General features: G+C 38.9%; 1 protein-coding gene and 1 non-coding gene across 6 annotated transcripts in view; both read right to left on the reverse strand.

Annotated features, from left to right (window-relative positions):
* Positions 1–27,468, reverse strand: part of Pld1 (phospholipase D1) — a 213,554-nt gene that overhangs the window by 145,258 nt on the left and 40,828 nt on the right. For 3 of the 5 annotated variants that reach the window (XM_058572277.1, XM_058572276.1, XM_046422927.2), the window contains exon 1: positions 20,012–20,169. The exons of the other annotated variants lie outside the window; for them this stretch is intronic. The gene's annotated coding sequence lies outside the window, so the exon portion shown is untranslated. Of the gene's footprint in view, positions 1–20,011; positions 20,170–27,468 lie in introns of those variants that run through there. 5 annotated transcript variants of the gene reach the window in all.
* Trnas-gga (transfer RNA serine (anticodon GGA)) lies at positions 6,707–6,776 on the reverse strand. Its single transcript has one exon. It is a non-coding gene; the product is annotated as a tRNA-Ser (tRNA).

The following is a 27,468-nucleotide window of genomic DNA, read 5'->3' on the forward strand; positions in this document are numbered from 1 at the left end:
ATTAGGAGTATTATACTACATGCCTTCTTGTGTTGTTTTGAAGATTAAGTTAGTTAACTTCTACAAAATGCCAAAAGTAATTCTGAGTCCAAAGTGTAGTTGCTATTATTGTGAACTGGTTTCTTTCTTTTAAAAAACAAATAATAATAATAATAATGAGGGCAAGAATCTTCTCAAGACTCTAAAGAATAATATTATAAGAACCACTGCCTTATTTAAATTCTACTGGTGGTCTCAATTTTCAATAAACCATTTAGAGAAACAATGAGAAATTTTGGATTTCCTTAAGCAAAATAAGTGCAAATTGCCCTTTCTTTCAACAACTTTCTTAGATTTGTTGTTTTTACATATTCTTATTTAAAACCAATAGATTTCTCCTTAGACTTAAAGATTTACAATGCTGTTCACAAGAGTATTTCTACTATGAACTTATCATTACATAGGTGAGTTTACAACACATTCATAATAAGAAATTCTTAGCAGCTTTATACTATAATGCTATAGAAATTGAAGAGCAACCATCTGCATATTTCAAAAGATTTCACATTCATAAGTTTGCCCCTTTAAAGGTATGACCAAGAGAGTCACTCCTATACAGACATGGGGCTGCCTAGACGACCTGAGAAGATTCGGTTGCTTGGTTCAAAATTCTACAAAATTGGCCCCTCAGGTCCTGTCTCTCCTGCCACACACATGCATGCACTCACGACTCCCCCACACAGAAAGATCATTGCTCAAGCTCATTAACACATTTAAGGGACTTTCTGATCCAATCTCAATCAGTGTGCCTTCACAGCTCAACCTCCTACTGATGTTCTATGCTTTCTCTACTGTCAGGTCAGGCTGTGGCTGGGGAGGGAGCCCAGGTCTATCAGGCCTCTGGATCCAGCTGCCAATTTGCAGGAAATATAGAGGACATAAAGACACACTGTGGATGCAATCAGTAAAACCAAGGCTGTGGGCAACTGCAGGGGTCAACACAAATTGATAAAGGAAAAAAAAGATACAAGGGAATCTGCATATTAAAAGTGACTCAAAATGCAGGCTGAATGACAGAATAACACAACAGGCAAGATTACACTCTAGTGTCTAGGGATGCTCATTCAGGTGATAAAACCATAAAGAAAAGCAAGGACAGTGATTATTTGGGAATCAGGAGGGCTAGGGCTAGGGCTGAGGCAGAAAATGTGGGATGGGCTCCTGGGGTGGCTGACACAGTTCTGTTTTATCTGAATAGTGATTACACAAGTGTATGACTAGTCGTGAGTCATTAAGCTGTCCATGTGTCCTTCCCCACTCAGGTAATCTTCTCCAGTCACCCTCCTTCTCCACTTCTGCCTGATGCCTTCCAAACTCTCTCTTACTAAAACTTTTCTGGTTCTTCCCCACCCATGCTCTCAAATTGGAGGCATCTTCTCCCATGACTAAGCTTCACATGGTTTATAAGTCGTTGGTGGCATTTCTATCTCAGCTAGAGGTATGGGGCATGCTTCATCTCCTCTGTAAGCTCACTGGGAGAGAAAGCTGATCATCCCCACAGATGTACATAGTAAAGCACTCTTTGCTGAATTAAAACAAGACTAGTTAATTAAAAATTAGGTGAGAACTTTGAATCCACTGGGATTACCCTATCACAAAATCCCTGTCCCTCCAATCCATCTTTACTGATTCCTTTGCCTTACCTGCAACCAATGTACAGATTCGGCATGCTCACCTGAGTTAAGAGTACAGACTCTTAATCCTGATTCTGCCACTTACTAACCTTTAAGCCAGTAGCCTTTTATTTTATGTATGTTACTTAACCTGAGTCCCAGTTCTTTCATCTGAGGATAATCCTACCTAAGAGGATGGTGGAATATTGCATACAAAGTACTTAACCCAGTACCTGACACAAAGTAAGATCTCAACACATAGTCAATATTATAAATATAACTGTTAACTATTAGAATCATTAGTGGAAAAGAAATGTCAATCATTAAGCACTGATAGTCTAGTCAAACAAAACAGAAATAAACCTGGTAATAGCAAATATGTTTGCTCAATGCCAAATAAACCGTGGGGAAAAAACTTAGCACATCTGCCATTGCTTCAGTCTCCATCACACAAATCCAACATATTTTGCCAAACTAAAGTTACCTGTTCATGGCTCTTTCACTCTTACTGAGTTGTGAGTTTCTGGGGAACATGGAGTGACAATAAGTTGAATTTGTGTATAGACTCCCCAGTTACATCCCCACGGCAGACATCACTGAGTGATCGTGGCCCATTTTCTTCTCTGAGCCTGGATATATCTTCTAATTCTTCTCACCCTACACTCCAGAGCCTTTAAGGTCCTTGCCATCTCTGAAAGAAATCAAGTCTGATCTGCCTTTATGTCCTTAGTGTTTGTTAAGTAGAAATGAAGTAAGTGAAGAGGGTGAATTACCCTCTCAGTGGACTGTGGAGCATGCATTGGTGAGAACTGAGACCATCTCTAGACCGAGGAAACCAATGATGTGACACTTGGTCAGTAACTCCCAGCATATATGATGCACTGGGCACTCACCTGGCCCAGCTCCCTTCACTTCACTGAGAAGACAGGCTCAGAATCACCCAGAGAATACAAATAAGACTAGATAGATCACAGGACTCCTTGCAGCCTGCTAGCCCACACATGTCTGTTTCAGGGTGGATTCCTTTCATATAATGCAGCTTTGAACCACGACCACAATGTGTAAGAAGGACAACCAGACAGGCAGGATAAACTGCTTTTATCTGAGCTGCTGCCAGACTCTGCTCAGTGGGTGTGAACAGGCTGCTCACTGGGAAAGAATTAGTTCAGTCCTTGCTCAAAAACTCAACTCCCATGCATGGCACCTGGGTCAGAGCTATTCTCAGGGCACCCAACTCCTGCAGCATCCATGAGGGTTTGAAGGACATGGGTTGCATCAATATGAACAAGACAGGCAGACTGAAATACAGCTGCCAAACTTCAAAGAACTGGAGGAAGTCTTTGGAAGGCGACTGATGCGCCATCTTGCTTTCCAGCCAGGCTGCTTCATGGGACCCCTCAAACAGCCCCTCACAATGACAGTAATTCACTAATAGGTATTTGTTGAGCACTCAGTAAGTACTGAGCAACAATACTAGTCAATGGGACTACAAAGGGCCTCATGCATCTTACTTCATTGTGAAAAGAAGAAGAGCTTTAGGGGAGAAACTCTCAATATCAACATTCCTCCTGTGTATTGGCCTCTTTCCTCACCAAACCCCTGGAAGAGGCTCCCCTCCCACCAGTCCTGCCCACCTGTGCTTGTTGCCAACCCTCCTCTCATTGCTCCGTCAATCAACACCCTCATCAACTTCTCCTCTGTGGCTTTTCCCCCATAATCATTTAAAACATTCTCAAGCACTTCAATTATATGGATGTTCCCCTCTAGCTATCACTTCTCTCTCACTGTAACTTCATGGTTCAGCTTCTGAAAGTATTATATTCTCATACTCAACTGGATCCAGCCACACATGCTCCGTACTCTCAAACTCTCACCTTCCTCCAAACTTCTTCTTTGCTTGACTGATTCCTATCATCCATTTGGACCCATCTCAGGTGCCAACTACTCTAGAAAGCCTCTCTTGCCTCCCAGACTAGTCTAGATGTCTTTCCTTAACACTTCTGTGGCATCCAAGTGAATCTATTGAGTCAATTCCTTTCTATTGGTTCCATATCCTCTTAAAAATTCTGAGTTCCCTGAAGGGAGAGGCTGGCTCTGGGTCCCAAGTCACTAGTTTCTGCTGGCTTTCAGTTACTGTGTTGAACAGAACAAGGAATGGATAGATAGGAGTAAGATTCAGAATAGCTCACAGTATGTGCAGAACACAGACTATGTGCATAATTACTAAGTTTTTTTTCACATACATATCTCAATTTCCCTAATAATTCTATAGGACAAACAGTATTATTTTTAACTCTTTTCATGTGAGAAGCAATGATTTAAAATGATGAAGGTGATACTACTTAGCTAAGCAGGTCTGAGATTCAAATGAGGACTCTTGAACTTCAAGTTACCTGCTTTCTCCATTCTCTATAAGCTGCTGCCTCCATATTCAGATGAATGCACTTCCTTGTAAGTTCCCCTCATCAAAACCTGACATCTGAAAACCAGTCTTCTTGCCTTATGCCTAATCAAACTATGTATTTAAATGAGCATAAGACAGATTCTGGCTAATTTGAACAAAACAAGTAAAGCTAAGAAAGGACATAATAATGTCAGAACAATGGAGTTATTACCTCCATTTTCTTCTGATGTGGTAGATGAACACAAATATTAGTGGTATTGCACAGTTCCCTCAAGCCTGCAAGACATCTGCAACAAATAGCTTATGAGAAAATGGCCAGGGCTGCCACTGAGATGTGTATGTATATGTATGTACACAAACATGCATATGTATATGTACATACTCATTGTTAAAACCAGGAAATCCCAATCCTGTCTAGTGGAATAACTATGCACGCAACTTTTCTCGAGGAACACACTTGACACCCAGCACTAGGAGCTGTTGGCTCTCCATCAGCCCCCTGTAGGCCTCACACTCCTGTTCTTGCCACACTCTCAAGTATGCAGCCCGTCACTCTAACTCCTTTTGCCCCAAACCTCTACTCTCATGTCCCATTGTCCTTCCATCATAGTCACCTAGAAAAATCCAATCCTGGCCCAATCTGACTGTCTGCTTTATGTCCCTGCTTGTCTTCTAAACAAGGCTGGAGCAAAAGAACTTATTTATACAAACTGGAATCGATGGGCCTTTCTCTCTCTCACCCCGTCTCAAGGCCAACTTCTGAAGAAAGTCATCCACTTGATCCTCATACTTCATGACTCTTCCGTCATTCTTCAACCCACTTCAAATGGCCTCCATTCCACCCATCACCAAATATCTTTCTCCAAGGTTAATAACCACCTGCATATAATAAAATCTGTAGGTCCCCTCCCCATTCTTATCTCACTTTCAATTACATGAACGGGAGAAAATCTTTGCCAGATACTCCTCTGCCAGGGGATTAATGATCAGAATAAACTTTTAGAAGTTTAATACCAAAAAATAAATAACCCTGGGGCTGGGATTGTGGCTCAGTGGTAGAGTGCTTGCCTCACATGCATGGGGCACTGGGTTTGATCCTCAGCACCACATAAATAAATAAAGTATTGTGTCCATCTACAACAACAGAAATTTTTTAAATATTTTAAATAAACAACCCAATCAATAAATGAGAAAAATAACTAAACAGACATTTCTCAAAAGAAGAAATATAATTGGTCAACAAATACATGAAAAAATGGAGCAAATTAAGTTCCATGCACGTATGATTTTGTCAAAATGAACCCAGCTATTATGTCTAACTATAATGCATTAATAAAAGCATTTCATAAGTCTCTTCCATTGGCTTCCATGTTTCCACACTCTGTTGGTTTTTCTATTCCCTCTCTGACATATGAGATGGAGTATCTCGTGATGCTGCTCCTCTTGTACTCAACATTTACATGCTAATATTTTTTAGGATCCCCAGGATCCTAGTATCATTCTTTCTACTCTATATACTTCTCAGGGTGATCTCTTCTATCTAATGGTTAAAATATGTGCCAGTGTTTTCTTTCCATGATACTTCTATGGTTCCAAGTGACACCACCACTGAGCACATCTTTTTCCACTTGGACTCTGTATCCCTAAGACCAGGAACTTCCTGGAGACAGAGGCCATCTCTGTTGCCAGCCACTAGTGTCCACTGGGCTCTCAATAATTGTTTCCAACTAGGTTTTTCATTCTGGGCTTCAGACCTATATATCCAAATGCCTGTGAAGTTTCCCATTGGATGATCCCATAAATAACCTCAACTTAAATGCTCAAAGCAGATTTCATCATCTTCTAACTGCAAAACATATCCTTCCTATATTTCCTTCCTGAATAAATTGGAAACATTATCTATCCAGCTGTATAACCCAGAATCCTGGAACTCCTCCTAGCAACTCTTCCTTTAACTCTCAAGGATAGTTACTAGGTCCTGCCAAATTTTAAATATCTCATCCATGTGACCACTAATATTTTATCACATAGCCATGGCAGGTTTGAGGAAGTAAAAAAAAAAGGGGGGGGGGTGCTTATGGCTGGGTATAGGGCAGGAGGCCAGCATTTAGACTTTATCCTCAACACCCCTCCCTGCAAGGTGGTCTTGTGCTATAGATCCAGAGCCAAAAGAGTTTTCAATGAAGTAAGTGTGTGCTGCCCAAAATAGGATTTTGTAGGATAAGCAATATCACTTACACTTGGTTAGTTTTTTATTGTCCAGATAAACAATATTGGTCGTTCATAAAATGATTCTCTGCCATAAAGAAAACCAGATCTTTTCTCCTTATAAAGGTACCACAGGACACAATGATCTCCGGGTGAATTTCAGTTGAGTAAAATGAACCATCAGGCTTCACTGTCATATTTGAAAGACAGCATAATATTTAAGGTAAACAAACCAAAATGGATTGTGTGGATGTGAGGTTTAGGGGTAAGAAAGGATTGCAAGAGTAATATAGAACATGTCAGGCTTAATGTCACATGGGCTGAATTGATAGTTTATTGTTTCATCATTAAAATAGTACTAATTTAAATAAAAAAGCCACAAAGTAATCAGGAAATGATTAGTAAGTGATTTATGATTATTAGGGGGATTTTTTTGTTTTTGTTTTTGTGCTGGGGATTGAACCCAGGGCCCCATGCATTCCAAGCAAGTACTCTACCATTGAGCTACACAATGATTTTATGAAATTCATTGTTATGATACATATATTTTCCCAAATCTATAAAGTAAAAAAAATCATTGAGGAAATGGAAATATGGAGGGGTTTGGGCATATATAATAGATGAAATAAAAAACATGCGATAGCAAAAATCTGCAAAGACCACTTTGTCAATATTCTAAAACCCACTGCCTTGTACACTTTAATTGTATTAATTTTATGGTCTGTAATATATTCCAACAAATCTTTGTTTTTAAAAATAAGCAGGGTTGTAACCATCAACAAACACACACTGATATTTAAAGGAAAAGCAGGTAATTTTCCTTGATTCTACAAAAGAAAAAAGGCAGTAAAAATCATTCTGACATTTCTTGTAACAAAAACAGAGAAACTAATACTTATAACCCAAAAGGTAAGGAGAAAAGCCATTGTTGAAACACCTAATGCAAGCAACTGTGAATGCCTGCAGTGAATATTGCTTTAGTTCCACCATTTCCAGTATTTGAAGATTCTGCTCAGTGAGATAATTATGTTCTCACAAACACAAAAGTCACACTCACAGAGTTTTCTCCAAACTAATATCTTTTTAAAAAAATTACAAAAGTATGCATCACAAAGAGAACCATTGTAAGTTCAGAAAAAGCACACGGCTCTCAATAACTTGGAAAAATATTTAGATAAAGAAAAAATAAATTCTGGGTCAGTGATCATTTCCTTTGCAAGATGGGATTCCAAACAAAGGGACAAAAGATGGATAAAAAGCAGGAACACCCAGCTCTTGAAAGGCACACATGTTTGTGCTGGGTGATTGATAGAGAAGAGGCAGGGTGCTCATTTTTTGGTCTCTATTGGAAAAACAAGTCAGTTCATTCAAAGACAGAGTCCTTTTGAAATCACTTTAAAAGGCCAATGCCAAATATGGAAGGCAAGTGTGTGCTCAAAATTTGATCCACCAAAATAGAAATTGATCATGCCTGTCCTTCCATATCCTTAGTTCCAGTTGCTCAAACAAAACAGTTCAACTAATAAAGAAATAAAAATAAAACCTGCCCTTCAATTTCCACTCTCAGAGATAATTCATTCAAAGAACCAATCATAAGAAATGTTTGGTTTTAAAAGTTAGGCCAGATGTGATGGCACATGCCTGTAATTGTAGTGGCTAGGAAGGCTGAGGCAGGAGGATCAGGAGTTCAAAGCCAGCCTCAGCAAAAGTGAGGCACTAAGCAACTCAGTGAGACCCTGCCTTTAAATAAAAATGCAAAATAGGGTTGGGGACATGGCTTAATAGTTTGATCTCCAGTACAAAAAAAAAAAAAGTTAGAATATGCTGAGTTCACTATCTTAGTGCATAAATTTTATTTAATTTCTGCTGATCTGAACCCAGCTTTATTTTTTTTTAATATTTATATTTTAGATGTAGTTGGATATAATATCGTTAATTAATTAATTTATTTTTATGTGGTGCTGAGGATCGAACCCAGGGCCTGTGGGCGAGTGCTTAACCACAGAGCCACAACCCCAGCACCCCCAGCTTTATTTTAATATGTCTATCCAACATAAGAAATATCCAAAAAGCATATAGAATTATGCAGAAAAGGCACCAATTTTGAAGCAAAAAATTTTAGATTTAATCTCAACACTAGGGACTTTCAAATCATCCAATTAAATCTCCACTGAAACTAAAAGGTTGTCTTTTAATCTTTATACACCTACCTTACTATGCCCAGCATGAAGTAGGTGTTCGATAAATGCTTCCTGAATTATTACTACTGAAGCTAGTATTTCACAAGCACTTACTAAATATTTTACGTGCATTATATTATTTAACCATCATGATAACCCTATAAATAGGTTTTCATATTATTTGTATGTCTTGAATTCAGAAACTGAGGTTTATAGAGATTAGTTATCAGCCCATGTGATACAGCTGCTGGGTGGCAAAAAGAGAGCCACAGAGTCTAAGTTTTTAATCAATGGGCACTGCTGCCTGTCTGAACTTAACTGGGCACTGGTCAAAGGAATCACAGTGATCAGTGAACATACACGACTCCTCTACTGGATGTTTGTTTTATTGGTCACCTTTTCCACCATCTGTCTCCCTGGGAGCACCACAGTGAGAGCTAGAGATCCCCTAGTCCAGGGACTAGTAGCAAGGCAGGGGGTTGGAGGAAGTGCATAATCTTGGCAGCTCTCCTGAAACTGGTCAGCATTTGCACAAAATACCCAGGCGATTCCTGTACAAAATATCCAGGCAATTCAGTTTGAGAGACACTGATTTAACTAGCTCCAAAATGATACCTTTATGACAAGAGGAGAGAAGGTCTGAGGAGAAAAATGTGACAGGAGCTTTATACTCAGTGAGAACAAAACCAGCGTGTACACAGGATCCCGGGGAACAGATACAGCAGCAGGAGTGGAATCCACAGCTCTACCGGCTTCTAAAATTTCCAAACATGTGTCTTTAGAAGCAAGTATCATGAAGCTAATAAAAATAGATTGAGTTTTTGGCAAATACTGAATTACTCATCAATCTGAGTAGAGTCCCATGGACTGCTAAAACATCTGTATGACATGACCACTGTCCTTCATGATCCAGGAGTTCCTTCTCATCAAGGTCACTTCATCCTTTTGAATAGTAACACACTTTTTTGAGCATGTATACAACACTAAAGTTAAACTTGTGTTTACATTGGATTTAAACTTGAGGGTTCTGTTTGTTTGTTTCTCTTTTTTGCAGTACTGGGGATTGATCCCAGGGCCGCTTTACCACTGAGTTATATTCCCAGGCCTTTTTATTTTTTTATTTGGAGACAGGGTCTTGCTAAGTGGCCCATGGTGGGCTTGAACTTGTGATCCTCCTGCTTCAGCCACCAGAGTCACTGGGATTACAGGTGTGAACCACCATACCTGGCTTAAACTTGAGTTTTCTCAATAAGGTTTATGATTTTCTTTCTAAGTAGCATGCCATAGTCAGACAAAAAGTAGGCTACATTTTTATCTTCAGTGACGGGGACAGTGGTTTCCTCTCACCAGAGATCTGAGTCATGTTGGGCCATAAATCAGAATCTAAGGAATCATCTATTGCTCAATATTTCTTACCTGTTTAAACAGAGCTATGAAATTCTTACCTATTTAAATTCCACCCATGAAATTCATACATATAAATAAAGAGATCTTAGCAGAATGTAAGATGTATATCTACTTTTTTTCTTTATTCCCATCTTAAAAATAAAAAAATGAGTTAAATTATTATTTCTTAGCTGTAAATCTTTATGGACCTTAGAGAATAACACAGCATCTAAGTGGAAATTATTTTCCTTCTTCAGTTTTATCCTTTATGTTATTTGAAATCTAAGTGGGTTCTTTTCCTCAAAGTCTTCCATTATTCATTCTTAACACTTCTATTATCCCTTTCCTTGCTTCATGCAGGGAAAAAGTAGAACAATTAGAATGAATTTCTGACTAATTGATCATTGAAATGATTCCTAGGAAATTTGCGAGATGGCCTTTCTTCAACCACCACTGATTTACAAAAAGATTTGCTTTCAATTCTCTTTTACTGCCGTGAATCATCCTCTGGACTCAAGAGATTTCCTATAAAGTACATCAAATATCCTGGGGTTTTACAATAGAGGAAAATGACAGAGGTGAGCAAGCTGAAAAGTCAAAAGGTGAGTGGGAAGCAGAGCAAAGTTTAGGGCAAAGTAGCCTCGAGGAGTATGATTCAAAGCCAAGTCCAGAGGCCACTGCAACCAGGAGACACACATTAACTAGTGAAGGAGTCCCAAGCAGATAACCCACAGCCCGAGGGATCTCAGGATGAGTTTCCACAACAGAACCAAGTCCCCAGTCCAAATAAGACCAGAAATGGATTGTGTTAAAAACTAGTAACTGTTGTGCTAAACTCAACACATTGCTTGTGGCACTGTTAATGGATAACCCATTCTCAGGTATAATGTAATAGTATGTTTGTAAAGCCACAAAAATATTTGTAATTTTTGACCTGGTAATCACCTTTTAAAATAGGCAAAAAGAAACATATACCAAGTTTTTCACTGCCAAGAAAGAAAAAACTAAACCGAATATACACATTACCATTCAAATTTAAATACACACACACACACACACACACACATACACACAAATACAGATTGGTGTTTGCCTACACTAGCACTGTTTTCTTGAGAAAGCCCTGGGAATTTTGTACAACTTCATGATAGAGATACTTGACTGTAATTGATCAATTGACTGATTTCTGGTGCTGGGGATTAAACCCAGGATCTTGCACATGCTAGGCCAGTGTTCTTCCACTGAGTGACATCTCCAACTCATGATAGGGATACTCAAGAAGGCATGGGGAATGATAGAAGCACACGCTACAGTCAGGCTGGATCTGAAGGCAGCTCACCTTCTAGACACTGTAGCAAATTAGTCAAATTTCCTTAGTCTCAGTTTCCTCATCTGTAAAATGGAGATACGATATTTCTTTGATTGTAAGATGTGCTCTCTATCCATCTTTCCCCAACACACACACATTTTAACTTTCCTGAAAATAACGTGACTATTCATTTTACATCTACATTTAATGTGATGGGGTTTTCCCTACCTTATTGTTTCCCCTAAATTTTAATTTATGATGTTATCTTGGCATTTACAGAGTCCTGGAATCAAGGGAATAGAATAATGATGTCACCTGAGCCTTGCTGTGAACATGAAATGACAGCACATATACAAGGCACTTTGGCACAGTGCCTTGAGAGAGTATCCCCCAAAATGGCACATTGTTAATATTATCTTTTAAGACTGATGCACTCTTAGGAGACATGATAAGAAAAGCTGTATCCCAGCAGAGCTGCCAATCATCCTAGCTGCAAATTAGTCTCCAGGTGGAGCACTGTGTTCAGGTGGAGAATGGCAGAACAGAGACAAGGCAAACCACAGGCAGTCAGAAAACAGAGCATGCTGATCATGAACTTATGAGAAATGATTGAGAGAATCTGGGGATTTTAGGCTGAACACAAATGAAAGACCCATCAAACACCTCAAGACCTACGAGTATAAGTAGATATTTCCTTTGTGGTTCCAGTAAAACTGTAACACAGAATGACTATTTCAGAGAGGCCCATGTAATTTTTTTTTTTTTTTACAAAGGCAAACCCTCTAATACCCTCAGCCATCCATCACTGAAAAAGTCTCAGGAAATGCAGTATTTCCTAAAATAGGACATGCTCACCAGTACCTGTCTCCATCTGTCAGTGCTCTCCAGAAGATCCTCTTTGGACTCAGGGGGGAAAAAAAAAACACATCTTTGCATCTGCTTCAGCTTTAGAACTCTGCTGGACTCTTGTTCCTTCAGACCTAGGCCAGACCTCTGGCAATCACTCAAGGTGGTATGAATCAACTCTGCCTAACAGACAAGTACTTAGCTTATATGAGGGTATTAATGGATACATTCACGTTCACTAAATGAAGAACTAGATGGAAGGCTTTGGTAGGCTTCTTCCCTAGATCATGCTACTTTGGGTCAAAGAGAAGCCATAGGCTTTTTGTTGCCTGTTTTAGCCCTCAGGTAATCAGGCTTGACTAATCATTTTGTACCCAAAAACATTTGTCATAACTGCTGATTCTCTAAAATCATTATAGAAAGGTATCCATATGAAGTAAGGCCAATATTGTCTCTTATGCTGTTTGAGCAATTACCATGTGTCAGGTGCTGTAAGGAGTTTAGGAGCACAAAAGTAAATGTGCTCTCCCTCAGGGGCTCACAGTCCAGGGAAGGTGACAGTAAGTTCACAGCATGAACAGAAGTGTGGTGGGAACTCAGAGGAGGAGGTGCTCAATCTGGGACTAGGGAAGGTTGCAATGGAATGGAACCTTGAAGACTACTTAGGAGCTCACTGAGCATCTCAGAATGGTACCTACAATGCAGTTTAATGTGTGTGAAAACGTTCTGGAAAACAGAACTATTAACAAGGAAACTGGTTGTCGTGAGTAGGCAATGTTACCTCCTAATAATACAGTTTGGGAGACAGTTTGGGTTCTGACTTGTTATCTCAAAAAAGTGCTTACCATATATAAATATACACACATGGTAAACACACACACATATATATACACACACACGTGTGTGTATATGCTATACATATTGTGAGATACTTGCCTCACCCTCACACTGTGAGTTCCAACCAAGTTGTCATCTCCCACAGTTATGAGGGTAGACTAGAAACCATCAAAGGTCTCTCCCAGCCTGGGATCTCATTTGGTTGTATCTGTCATTTCTGATTTGGTATGACTTCCTCAACTTATGAGTTTAAAACATTTTTTTAAAAATTTCAAAGAAATGTTCACTGAAAACTTATTATATAAATTAATGACTATTAATTATTAATTAATAATTACCGTCATCACTATTATTTCCTCTAATATTATCTTTGTACTAGGACTCTCATCCCTGATCCCTGGTTTTAACATTTTATTCCTCTGTGTATGTGTTCAATAGTATGTAAATATAATTATAAGCCAACTCAAATCCTTAGTAGAACATAAACTCATAAAAATTTAAATAAAGTCACATTTAACAGCTTATTTTTAATGAATAATAAAAACTAACATCAGGGACTGGGGCTATAGCTCAGCAGTAGAGCACCTGCAAGGCACTGGGTTTGATCCTCAACACCATATAAAAATAAATAAAGATATTGTGTCCATCTACAAGTAAAAAATAAATCTAAAAAAAAATAACTAACATCCATTTAACACATAATGCATCAGATGCTTTGTGGGCCTATTACATACATTTTTCATTAAATTCTTACAAAAACCCTCTGAAGTATCATGATTCCCATTTTTAAAAAATATTTTTTTAGTTATAGATGGACACAATATCTTTATTTTATTTACTTTTATGTGGTGCTGAGGATCAAACTCAGTGCCTCACACATGCAAGGCAAGTGCTCTACCACTGAGCCACACCCAAGCCATCATGCCCATTTTATAGATAAACAAATTGAGTCTGAGTGAAGTCAAGTAATTCACTCAAGATCACTCTAATAAGTAACAGTCTATCCAACATTTTGCAACATAGCCTGCAAACATCTCATACCTTAATGAGTATGTAACCCCATATTTAAAAAATTTTTTTGAACATTTTAAAGGTTAGAAACTCTAGAAGACACAGGCACTCAATCTAATACACTAGTTGACAATACTGAGTGGGTTCATTTGGTTTTATCTCCCACTTAAGGACATTGTTGAGCAGAAGGGTCCCACATGGTAACCAGGTCATGCTCACCTAAGTGGTCTTTGTGGGCAAATCTAGACTGGCAGAATGAAGAAAAATGGCTGTCAAGGGTTAGGAGAGAAATGGGTGAGAAAGGAGTTTCTTTAATTAGAGTGATGAAAATTTTCAAAAATTGGATTATGGTGTTGGTCACATACTCTATAAATATACTAAACATTGTTGAACCACCTATTTCAAAGTGTTAATGTAATAACATGTAAATTATATAATGTCAGTAAATCTGTTATAAAACAACTTCCTAGGTTCAGTATCAAGCATTAGCTAGTCACTCCATGTGGCTGCTGTCTTCCAGAACAAACAAGCAAACCAGATGTTTGTTAAGTGAGCCTGCACCCAAGAACAGAACGTCTAATCAATGACGAGAATAACAACTCTGCCTGGTAAGTGGGTAGGTTTTCCTTGGAAGTAGTAACCAGCCTTTTGCCCCTTTCTCAAATACCTTTAGATAAACATTGAAGGGTACTAGCTTTTGATTTTTATCAGCCTAGGATAAATGAAAATATAATTTTATTCATCATTACTAAAATGTGTTAAAATTGGAAGAATGGAATATTATAAAGAAAAGCAATGGTGGATTCAAAAGTCCCCAAAAGACTCCAATCGAGTCTACTAGAACCTAGTGGACTCGGGGACTCCGTCATTCTGGGAGTCAATCACTCATCTGTAAAAGAAGAGGGAAGACAGAAGTTGACTTTTCTAAGGTTTCTTCCATCATCATTTTCCTAGTCACATCATCTCTTCTCAGTAGGTTGACTTGTTTTTTCTACACACCTGCAACTGCTTTTAGACCAAACAGGTGTTACTGAGACATCTGGACACACTGAAAGTCTACCAAAGTGTTTTTCCTGGACTGATGTTCAAGTATTTAAGTGAACTTCTTCCTGTATCCCTCACTAAATAAACTATCTACCTGATAATAGATCTGATAAAAATGTTAAGCCTGATGTGGAAAAATAAAATATGTAGTTTCCTAACATGATGTATAGGTGCAGCAGAAGCCAGGCAGGGTGGCACACCCCTGTAATCCCAACACCTTGGGAAGGTGAGGCAGGAGGATCACAAGTTCAAGGCCAGCCTTGGTAATTTAGTGAGATGCCATCTCAAAATAAAAAATACAAAGGGCTGGGGATGTAGCTCAGTGCTAAAGCAGCCCTGAGTTCAATCTCTAGTACCACACACACACACACATACACACACCAAAAAACAAACAAACAAAAAACAGAAAAATAATTGTTCTTAAAAATAAAATTATCCTGTTCTTTATAAAAATTGATCTTGTCTCAATTCTACTCTGTAAGTCCTAATCTATTCATTTTTATTATAAAAATAATAAATTCTTACAAAAGAAAATCTAAATTTATAAAAAAATTTTGGAGGAAATTAAAATCTTTCTTAGAGCTCTTACCTTCAATAGAATATAAATTGAGTTAGTCTATTAAAATTTGGTGTATTGTGTTTTCATTTTCCCTCTATGAATAGTTTTGTACTTCTATTTTTTCTAAAGATAAAGTACCTATTTTTAAAATACTCATATGCAGAAAAGTACAAGAAGAAAATATAAAACACCAGAAATCCTACCCTTCAAAATAACCCCATAAACCCAATTACCTTTAAGGTGAAAATCCTTTCTACGGCTGCCCCCATGCAGAACACACACAGATAGGAATATTTTAAGCACATCTAAGCTGTGATGTATAGTTAAATATCCAGCATCTACCATCACTATTTTCTATTATAATTCTTCATAAACAAAACTATAATAGTTCATCATGAATTTTCCCTACTACTGGATGTTTTTATTTCCAACTTTTCATAATATAATGCTTCAATGATCATTTTTGTACTTAAAGCTTTTACACTTCCTCCTAAAAAGTCCAAACCCATTAACTTTTTCCTTTGGTGATTTCCTCTATTGATTTTGGGAAGAGAAAGTACTTCTTCATACAAAGATCAGAATTTGTATTGTTTAGTCTTGTTTCTTTCATTTATTATTATTTTATTTTAACACTTTAATCTACCTGTGCTATACTGTTATATTTTCTTAAAGGTTCTAAACTTATTACATTTAAGTGTTAGCCAAATATAATATAAGTTACTTGTCCAACATTTTTATATGCATATTTATGTTTTTAAAGGAATTTTACATGTCTGATAAATGTTGGCTTTCTACTAAGCTTCAGAAATCTCTTAGGATGACAAAATAACCAGAGTTTTGATTATCAGCAGGAAGTCCGACTTGGCAGGAATGAAGAGGACATGAAAACTGAACAGTCAAAAGGTCCAAGTTCATAGCTTCAATGGTTTTATCACTTAAAAAAAAAATCTCAAAAATTCCAAGACTAGCTTTAGTAGGCAGAAGACAGTCTTCAGTGCAGTGGGCTCATCCTCCATATGAACCAGTCACGGCTGGTGATATCCTGTGATTGGTCACCAGTAGAACAGATGGGAAGTTCACCTCCCACCCCAGTAAAAAGGACACAAAGTTAAATGCTGTAGTGAGTCATGGGGTCAGCAGAAACATCTTTGGTATGAAGAGCAGCACACACGTCAGTATTTATATAGTTGCATCTCATTAATCATAAACATTGGATTATATTTTCTAAAAAAGCAAATCTATCATATTTCTCCTATCACCTCACCCCTCCAAGGCACAATACTGTCATTGCTACTTTACTAGCTTCCTCTGACATGGATCCACTCACTTGACTTTTCTGAGACAGTTCCTCAGTTGCAAAATGGGGATGACAGGCAGGCCATCTCTTCAGGTTGTAGTGAGGAAATGCCTTTTGGGTGTTGCATTAGGAAATTTCAACAGTTGCACTAGGAAATGCCTTTTGGGTGTCTGTTATCACTATGACCCCTACTCTACTACTCTCGTATGACACCACTACCACGATACCCAGATCTGCTAGGTCAGACTTAAATTTAATTCTTCAGAAAAATACAAGGAAGTGGAGGGGAGGGGGGTGGTCAGGTGTGCTCCAAGAACCTAATCTATCCTCTGCCTTTACAATCCTTCTGGGATATTAATGTTTACTAACACAAGGTGTTTCTGGGAAGGATGGTATTACAATCTCCCTTGCTTTCTGATATGTAAGCCCAAGACCCAGGCACACAGCACCTTGAGTGAGAAGATTAAGGACAAGAATAATGAGGTCAGGGATGGAAAAAACAGGGGTTGTGCTGTTCACTGTAGTCATTGAATGAATCCGACAAGGCCATAAATGCAGGTCAAGAGCCTACACATCCCAAACCATGTACTGCAAAGATCAAGACTGGGAATGAAGAATGATCTGAAATATGAATGGAACCTGCCTATCAGGTGAAAATCTAACAACGTCCAGCAGTCAGAAAACCCACCTCTAATCGCACAACTACTATCAGTTATTCATTTCTTTCCTTGGGGTCTTTCTCTCCTACTACTATTCAATTTTTCCAGTGTTTTGGGTGTGAGCCAGTTCAGGTTGAAATAGTTTGCCTAAGGATTTGTCTCTAACTTTGAAACTCACATGCATTTTAAAAGAAATTTGGCATCAAAAGTCCAAAGAAGGGGCTGGGGTTGTGACTCAGTGGTAGAGTGCTTGCCTAGCATGTGTGAGGCACTGGGTTTGATCCTCAGCACCACATAAAAAAAACAAAAATAAACAAAATAAAGGTATGTGTCCATCTACAATGAAAAAAGAAATGTTAAAAAAAAAAAAAGTTAAAGGAAGATCAGTGGAGTAGAGGAAAGGGACCAGGGTGGGAGGAGGAGAAAGAAAGGAGAAATACTAGGGAATGATATTAACCTATTTATATTGCTCTAGTGTGTGCATGCACAAGTATGTAACAACAAATCCCACTAATGCACCAATAAGAAATATGGGGGGAGGAAGAAAACTTTGGCATCACATGCCGCGGGGTCACTGGCTGGGTTCATAAACCATCTGAGACGTGTGAGACACTTAAATCACTTTGAATGGTCATCAAGAAAACATGTTGGATAAAAATTGATCAGTTAAAGCTCAACTTGAAATCTGATGGTATGGAATGAGAAAAATGCCATCTCTGCTAGATTTGAACTGAAAAGCAAAGATGTAACAATCCCAAACCAGTCCAGCAAGATGAGGATGCAGCACAAGATCCCAACCCAGGAATGGTCCAGATTTGCTGAGTTACATTATTCTACAACTACAGATACGGAATACTCTTCTGTGCAGGCTTTTTTCCCTTATGTTCAAGGAAGTTATTTTAATGTATATACTCTCTGGGAAACCCCCTAAAATCTGGTTTCTAGGGAGTTTCCCCCATTCTATGCTGCACTGTTTATTTCTGTTTCCAGTCAGTCATATATTCCTTCACTACAATCTCTAGATGAAAAGCTCTGAAGCCCTTAGGAACACAGAAACTGAGATTGACAGGACACAAATGAGTTTTGTGTGAACTCAAGATTTTATCCCTACCCATTAAGTACAACCAAGTAATCAGAGAGTAAAATGTCTTGATATTTTTCTTTAAAATAATTAGGCAGAGATTAGGTTAACCAATGTCCTCCTTTAAGATCTGATCTAATAGCATTTAATAATAATCTCACAATAACAGACATATGTGATGATAGCATGGTGTGTGTGTTTAAGCATAGCAAAGTCGTGGCGATCTTTGAACTTTCTGAAAGCTAAAAGAGACTCATGGATTTGCTGTTAAAGGAGATATCTACAGAGGTAAAGACAATAATAAATCTGTGCAGCTGTGTCTTAGGGGTTTAAAGTACCATTTTATAATCTTGAAATGGCATGTATCCATAACTTTCCAACTTCAATTTCAGTACAGATGAAAAGTGAGATCCTTAAAATTTAGTATATTAGATCAAAGTTTTGTTTTTTTTTTTAAAGTACCCATTTCTGTCTGCTTTCTTCCTCAATTTTTTAATTGGAGAGAACATCAAAGAACAGACCCTTCCTGATAAACTATTTCCTAGTGGAGGAAAAAAATTAAATAGCAATAAGCATATTGGCCTATTTTAAAATAATAGTGAGCCAAAGTATACTTAAAGTAGCATAAAAGCAAGAGAAGCTGTATTTCACCAAGTGCTGTAAAGTTTAAGACCTCATCAAATTGAACCACCCCTACAGAACAATTTCATTCCAGATTGCTTTGGTGGTAAATTAACAAAGGCAAAATAGTTCTCTAGATCTTTAAGTTAATGGGATTGAGGAAGGTATTCTCTTGGTACTTAACTTTATTGACTTAATTATTTATTGCTATTAACACTGCTTCATGCTTACAAGTCACACTTCATCTTTAGGATCGTTCATTGCTCCAGGGTAATCTACTCTGAGGCGTCACTGGTGAATGAAACAAGGGACAGCTGAGGAAGGGATTTGGTTCTGCTTAAATCACCTGAACACTCTGTCCAAAACTGCCAGATTTTTTGAAGAAAAGATTTAAAAAATTTAAATGAAACTCTGATTCACTGTGACTCCAAGGAGTAGGCCCATGGGGAAATGGAGCATCAGACAAGCATGCACAAGCGTGGCGAGAAAGAGAGACAGGCTGACTACAACACCTGCTGCTCAAGGTCCAAAAAGAAAATCAAATCGGCTGTGAATCAAATCGTACTTACACCTAGAAGATTCAGTGGGAGGACATGAAGAAAGTAACTTCAAAAAAGGAACTGAAAATGCTTACACACAGGGATCAATTTCTGGGCTGTAAATACAACACACACACATACACACACACACACACACACACACACACGTTTTTTCCTTCTGGTTTCCACTTGCATTGAACATTGTCAAACCATGCATATATTCTAAGAGAAACATAAACCCCAATCTCCCTGGTATCAACCCACTCAGACTATTCTCTAAAAGAACACAGCCACAGCACAACAGCTCTCCTGCCTGTCCTGAGCACGCAAAGAAATTCTGACAAATGCAACAGAAAGTTCAAAAGGTTATTTACTAACCTGGTGCCCCTGTGGAAGTAGTCGCTTCATGTTACTCTAAAGAAAGATCCTTACTAGGAAGCTAATCTCCCAGGCAGCCAAAGGGGGGAACTTTTGACTACCCTGAGAATCCACAAGAGGGAAAAGCTCCTGTTCCCAGACACAGTTTTGGCCCCTCCCCAAAAGCAACTTAAGTTAGCCAAGCCCACAAGGCACTTGAGCCTATAAGCTTCGGTAATGAACTTGAAACCACTCCCCATATGTTAAATAAGCACTGTTGTGAGAAATAAGACCCACATACACAAAGAGCTAAGGCTTTAGGCTTCCTTTTCATACTTGCTGCTCAAGAAAACCATAACACAAACAAAGAAATCTCTTACTCCCTTCTCTCCCTTCAGATACTGAATTAAAGTGACTGATTCATTTTAAACAAGAGGAATACAGTCTGCACTCTTAGGGCCATAAAATGACTTTTCTGTTGTTGACCAGGTTGGGTGGTGGTCACAGAATGCATAGCACTGTAATTTCACTTTGCATGATGGACATATGAAATTATTATTTCTGAGAATCAAACTCACATATGAGTCTCAGATTTTTGCATAACATTAAAGAAGTCTAAATTCATTAATCCCTCAAGTCTAAACATCAGTATAAGCCCGAGAAGAAAATTTATCAAAGAATCTTCTAACTTCTGATTCTGACTTGGTATCTGTAAATTTTTAAATCACTCTTATAATTCAGTTTCATCACCTGCATTTAAGATACATTTATAAGAAAAACAAAGATCTCTTTAGTTGACTTTTTAAATGGAACTTAATAACACATTATGGGGAAAAAACACATATGGGTTTCAAAGTAAGGAATTTAAATTTAGTTTTCATTTTAGAAAAATGTAATTGATAATGTCCTAAAGGCAGTTAAAAACTAAAACATGGTCAATAATGTTTCAGCATATTGCTTAAGAAAAACTAAGACACTTATGTAGAATCTCATGCCTGTAATCGAGGGGCGATCAGAAGTTTGAAGCCAGCCTGGGCAATTTAGAGAGACCCTGTCTCAAGGTGAAAAAATAAAAGGACTGAGGATCTGGCTCAGTGGTAGAGTCACTGGGTTCAATCCCAGTCAGAGAGCAGGGACAGATGGATTTTCCATGCTTGGCTTTTAATGTGCTCACAGTAGGCACTATTTCCTACTAGTTTTCAACAAGAATAGTTTTAATTCTCATGGCTTGTTTCCATGATTTCTATTTAAGTAAGATCTATTTTAACATAATAGTCAGGTTCCCTAACTTTAATTATTGTTTCTTCTAAACTGTGAGATTGGACAAAAATATGCCAAGAAAAACTTTATTCACCTGTTGCTAAAAAAACTTATATAGTTTTCTGGTAAAATTCGACTTACTCAAAGCCTATGAAATACAAGTTATTAGCATATTAGCTCCCAAGTGTCAAGCATGAAAATCCTAGAGACTACCTCAGACCCAACATCCACCCTGTCCACTTCCCCTACCCACTCCCACGTCATATTTAAGAGTTTCTCATAGGGTCTTTTTTTTTTTTTCTTGCGGGTGTGGGAGTATAATTACAATAGTAAGAAAACTAGTCCTAAGGTCTATGGCTGATGACTTTCAAAGGAGCTAGTACTCCACCTGCTGGCGAAACCGAGAGACGGCTGGAGAGTGGAACAAACCTCAAGGGAAATAACCTTTATGTTGGGAAAAAAAGTGAAGGAAGCATCAGTTAGAAGAGGACATCAAAGCCAGCCTAAGCCATTTAGCAAGGTCCTAAGCTCTGGGATGACGATGGCAGCAGTGTGCCAGGCTCAAGAGTGTCTTTTAAAATAACTCTCTATCCCAAATTGATTTATAAGTTTTTAAAAATGTAATATATTTCTTATTTTCGTTTACATAAAAATTTGTTGTGATGTATACATTTTTTACATTTTTATGTATGTGTATATTAAATATAAATATCTTCTTTAAAAAAGCACATCAATGTCACATGAGCTAGGTGGTTAGTAATCATTAAAAAATTTCCCCCACAAGAGTAGAATATTCCCAGAGTATATGAAAATGCTCATGCAAGAAAAAAGTGATTTGGTTTGCAAACATGATTTACATTCTTAAGGAAATCTTCTGATAAATAATATCAGTCTCTCCTTTGCCTACTTACAAGAAATATTCCTGTTAAGTCAAACTCAATTTCTGGAATGGAAGAAATATGGATAAATCCCCAACTCGGCTAGAAAACTATTGATGAGACTGTGCCTCCATCATTCCATTAAATTTTGTCCCCAGGATTTCTCTTATTTTGTCAAAGAGCATTTCCTTTTGTCTCATATAAATAAATTCACATAAAATCAAAATCTGATACCAACCCCAATGAAGATGAAACAATAATTAAGTACTTGACCCCAAATTATACTACACTGTTTTTTAAATTTTAAAAAAATATTTTTTAGTTGTAGTTGGACACAATATGTTTATTTTATTTATTTGTTTTTATGTGATGCTGAAGATCGAACCGAGTGTCTCGAACGTGCTAGGCAGAACTCTACCGCTGAGCCACAACCCCAGCCCTATACTACACTCTTTAATAAAACGCCAGCAAAAATAATAGCATAATGGGATGTGACTTTTAAATGAGCCCAGGCCACTCAACTAAAATGAGTAAAAGTAGCTTTTTTTTTTTTGGTACTGGGGATTCAACACAGAGGCATTCAACCATGGAGCCATATCCCCAGCCCTTTTTTATATTTTACTTAGAGACGGGGTCGCACTGAGTTGCTTAGCGCCTAGCTTTTGCTGAGGCTGGCTTTGAACTCACAATCCTCTGCCTCAGCCTCCCAAGCTGCTGGGATTATAGGCATGTGCTACCACACCCGGCTAGGACAGTTATTTTTTGAGCTCTTCCTATGAGCCAGGCATGGCTCTTCAGTGTTTTACAAGTATTTACTCTTTTAAACCGTAGCACTCTGTTATTATACTGGGTTTACAGATGGGAAAACTTGAGTTGTCCAAAGGTCACATACCTTTTCAAGATCACACCGCTAGCCACAGAGCCAGGATTAGGACCCAAGAAAGATACTGCTCCCAGCCATGTATGTTTGGTCCCCATGTCCATGGATTCAACCAACCTCAGATGGGAAAAAAACTCTGTCTATACTGGACCTGTACAGACTTTTTTTCTTGTCGTTACTCTCTAATTATAGTGTGGAGGTATAATTACTATTATACTGCATAAGAGTCGTCATACAGCTACTCAGCGTTTACATTGCATTCAGTGTTATAAGTAATCTACAGTTGATTTAAAGTATGTGGGAAGATGTGCGTAGGTTATGGGCATATGCTGTGTCATTTTATGTAAGTATTGGAGCATCTGCAATTTTTGATATCCATGGATTTTGGTTCTGAGGAAGGTTCTGGAACCAATCCCCTTCAGCTACTGATGAAGCACTGAACTTTACTCTATCCTAGGTGCCTGTCACTTTGAAAGCCCTGCCAGACTCTGGTCACTGCAAAGGAGGAGGAAATAAATGGACAAGGACTGCACTCTGAACAGTCCTCATGACATTCTCCAAAGAAGGAGCCACAAAACTGAGACCTGGAGATGTCAGGGAGGCCAGGTGTCCCCAGGCAGAAGGCACTTAGCCTGCCAAGACAAAGGAGGAAACGGGATGGATATTGGAGGGGCTGTCTGAGGGGAGCTTTGGGACTGGGGACAGCACAGGAACACGCCATGAGGAAGGCAGGAGCCCTCTGATGTCATATCATGAAGGCAAAGAGTCATAGTCATAACCAAGGATTCTAAACCTAAGAATAACCGCAGAAGCATGTTAAAAAGATGAGGAGGAGGAACTAGGCTATGTCAGATGAGTCAAAATTTAGAAGACATTCAAGATAAAAGGACAGGCATATTTTAGTGTTTAAAAATGTCATGGACTTTATCAGTGAGGCTGGTGTGGAAGTCCTAGCAGCATCATGCCCACAAACTCCCTCACCAAGCCAGGTGTGAGCCTGAGCCCAGCAGTGGCTGCTACTGTCATTCAGAGAGCAAGGACGCACAGGACAGAGAGGAGGGCTGACGGACCAAGGGGAGGCAGATGGCCAAGTCTGGGAGATGTTTTTGAAGTCTGGACTGGAGGTCCTGAGGACCATTTAGGGTGTGGTCCGGCAGGCCCCAAGGGGACCCTGATGCTCTGCTCCTGCACCCAGACACAGGGGTGCACACAGGAACAGAGGGACAGCACGGCTGGTGGTCACTGGGGTGCAGACTTTGGCCCTGCAGAATGTGCAGCCTAAAAGGAAAGAGTGAAGTTTTAAGAGAAGGGGTGTGAGGCTCTCAGAAATCAGGATGTGGATGGGGAAACAGTTCATTTCTATCTTTACTAATCTCAAACTGAAGTTTAGCATGTTCTTCTATTACAAATGGAGGCAATAATCGGCAATCAAATGGTCCATTCTCGTCACTTGTCATTAATAGAAATTGAAGGTATTTTCATGTTACATCATTAGCACTATTGCAGATACCTTATAATATCATTTCCATTCATTGTTACTTCAAAATTACAGTCATTATTAGACCTGCCACTAGATCTTAGTACTTAATGAATTTTAACAAAGAATGTATATTATAATATTAAACATTTACTTGTTCTTCTTCTTTTTTTTGGGGGGGGGGGTACTGGGGACTGAACCAAGCTACATCTTCATCTTCAACCCTTTTTTATTTTTTTTATTTTTTGAGACAGGGTCTCACTAAGTTGCTGAGGATGGCCTCAAACTTGCAATCCTCCTGCCTCAGCCTCCTGAGTTGCTGGGATTACACATATGCACCACCATGCCCAGTTACATATTTACTTATTAGCATATTTATAACTGTTATGTCAGTGTTCTTTGGAATCCTATCCATTTTAATTTTGTGAAGTCAACATTATTCTTTTATTAAGGGACTTGTTAGCTTCATTAGAATGCCCAGAAGATCTCCATGTCATACAAAGAAGTGAAGATCATGTGATTTAAGGAGGGGTGTCACAAGAAGACTGCTAAAAATGGCATTCAGAAAGCAGGGACCCTCATATGAAATGAAACCAGCATTCAAATCCAGGATTCAGAACCCAGAACCCTGACTCCACTTCTAAAATAATAATAATAAAAACAGTAATCTCTTCATTTGTGTAAACAAAGTGCTTTCACATGTATTTGTTCATCACAGTGACCAGAGTAGAAAAGGCCACAACCCCAACCTGCCTTGAGACTCAGCCGAGGCTGCCCTCAGAGAGACCCCTCCCTGGGCTCTGCACTGTGCAAGTCCTGGATGGATCATGACATCTGTCCCCAGTCTGCAGCAATAGCCATTAGCACAGAGGATTAGCAAGCGAAGGCCGGTCTCTGAGACCACACCAGCTAGAACCTCACTGCAACAGGAAGGCAGAGTCCATGCAGAGCCCAACAACTGAACTGGGCTTGTCTGCAGGCAAGGCTCACAGTTGAATTGGATTCTTTGCTCCAAGCTGCTCTATTTAGTTCTGATTGGTGATCCAGAGTGAATTACAAGATTTACAATATATCAACTGTTTAATTTTCCATCGCTTATGACCAAAATAGAAGCCTTTACTTAGGCAATTAGTTTGAAATTCAGTGGAAAAGCAGACACAATGGGCTCTCTGTTCTCTCCTCACAGGGCCCACCAACTGGCCTTCATTATTTAATCTGTGACGCGTGTTGCCAGGGCTTCGTTAATGACAACAGCCCTAATTGTCTTCACATCCACTCCCCGCTCGATGACATCTGTCATGGCTCATATCTATATATTTTATTTTGCTTCTCTTACTTTGACAAGGTTATTTTCCTATTTACCACAAATGGACCTGAAATCTAGTCCAACACTCCAAAAAGCAGCAATGTCTTGAAACTCAGTAAAAACAAAAAAACTGAAGATGTGTGCATTGGCGCCCTTTTAGATGACTGTAAGTTTACACAAAGCAGTATGATTTCAAGCAAACGCTCCCTCAAGGTTGACTAGGTGACCTTTCATTTTCAATAACCTGATCAGTTCACAGACCACTCTGGCTACTTCCCACATTGAACACGTGCTTTCCTTTTTCACAATAATGAGAACTTAGCTTTACATAACTCATCTGACACAATATGCTCTGCTGAAAAACAAGCAGAGTACCTTCTTAAAAATATGTAAAAATGAAAAATTGCTATGTTAATTGATTGACCTTCAATCCATGCCTCTCCTATCCTGTTACTGGGAATTGAATGAAATAGGGCTCTAGCACTGAATTATGTCCCTAGCCCTTTTTAGATTTTAAAGACAATATCCTGAATTGCCCAGGCTGGTCTTGAATTGTGATCCTCCTGCCTCAGCCTCCTGAGTAACCACTCAGGAGTACAGGGTGTGCCAGGTGCCAACCTTCTTGTTTTTAAACAAGGATAGGGAAAATTGTCACTTGCCTTCTAGTCATGGTTACTTAAAAACTAAGGAATTCTTGAAGGTTAAAAGAGAGTTTTAAATTGGCCTTTGGGACCCAGGAAGGAGGAGACAGGCTTATTACTACCACCTCTGCCTGCCCCAGTAGTGGCACCTGGGCTACTGTACCCAGCAGGGCTTGGCACCTTGCCATGCACTGCCGTGGAAGGGATTAGACTGGCACCAACATGCCTGGGATTAATTACCTTTTAGCTAATCACCCAAAAGCATTTCCTAACTTGCTTACTCAGTTTAAGTCACGAAGGGCTTCCTGTGGCCAGTGGGCTCCTTGGTCCTAGGCCGCTTGCTGGAGTTCCACCCTGATGGGTTTGTGTGGCTTTCACACTGCTTCCAATCAAGACCACGCCTCCCTGACATCATATTTTTCCAATTTTCCAGATAGTTTCTCCTCCCTCTTAGGTTTGTGCCTCTGTCCCACCTGGGACGCCCTTCCCCATACTCCCCAATGTTTCAAGGGGAAGCCCAGACCCCCATCTCCCACAAAGCCTGCCCAGACCACCCAGGTTGTAAATGACTGCTCCACACTACAGCCATCAGCAGCAGCAGATTCATTAGACAACTAAGTGTAACTCGTGACCTTAGTTCCATTGTCATCTGTATTAACTACTTGAATATACCCTGGCATTTAACTTTTCAAGTATCAGATGCTCTGAACCTACAAAGACATATCCCAACAACCCATAATTAAACTGAAAGTATCCAAGGTCCAAAATGCAGTTCATCCAGCAAAACTACAGAACATTGTACCTTAATCTAGCCTGCAGAAAGGTGCTCAGAACACTTGACCTGAGCCTGAAGGTGAGCAAGATTGTTTAATACAATTTTATAATACAGTGTTGGGTGTCTCATATATGGGTACACTCCCACACCATCCTAAAGTCAAATATCATTGAGCCAAACCATAAGTTGAGGATATACGTACTTATTTTACTTCTTCTAAGTTATCAATAATACAAGCTACAGCTCCCAAATCAACCACTG

The sequence above is a fragment of the Marmota monax genome, unplaced genomic scaffold (assembly GCF_021218885.2).
Source record: "Marmota monax isolate L192 unplaced genomic scaffold, Marmota_monax_Labrador192_F-V1.1 WCK01_AAM20220418_F8-fsc00110, whole genome shotgun sequence".
In the NCBI taxonomy this organism is placed as follows: Eukaryota; Metazoa; Chordata; class Mammalia; order Rodentia; family Sciuridae; genus Marmota; species Marmota monax.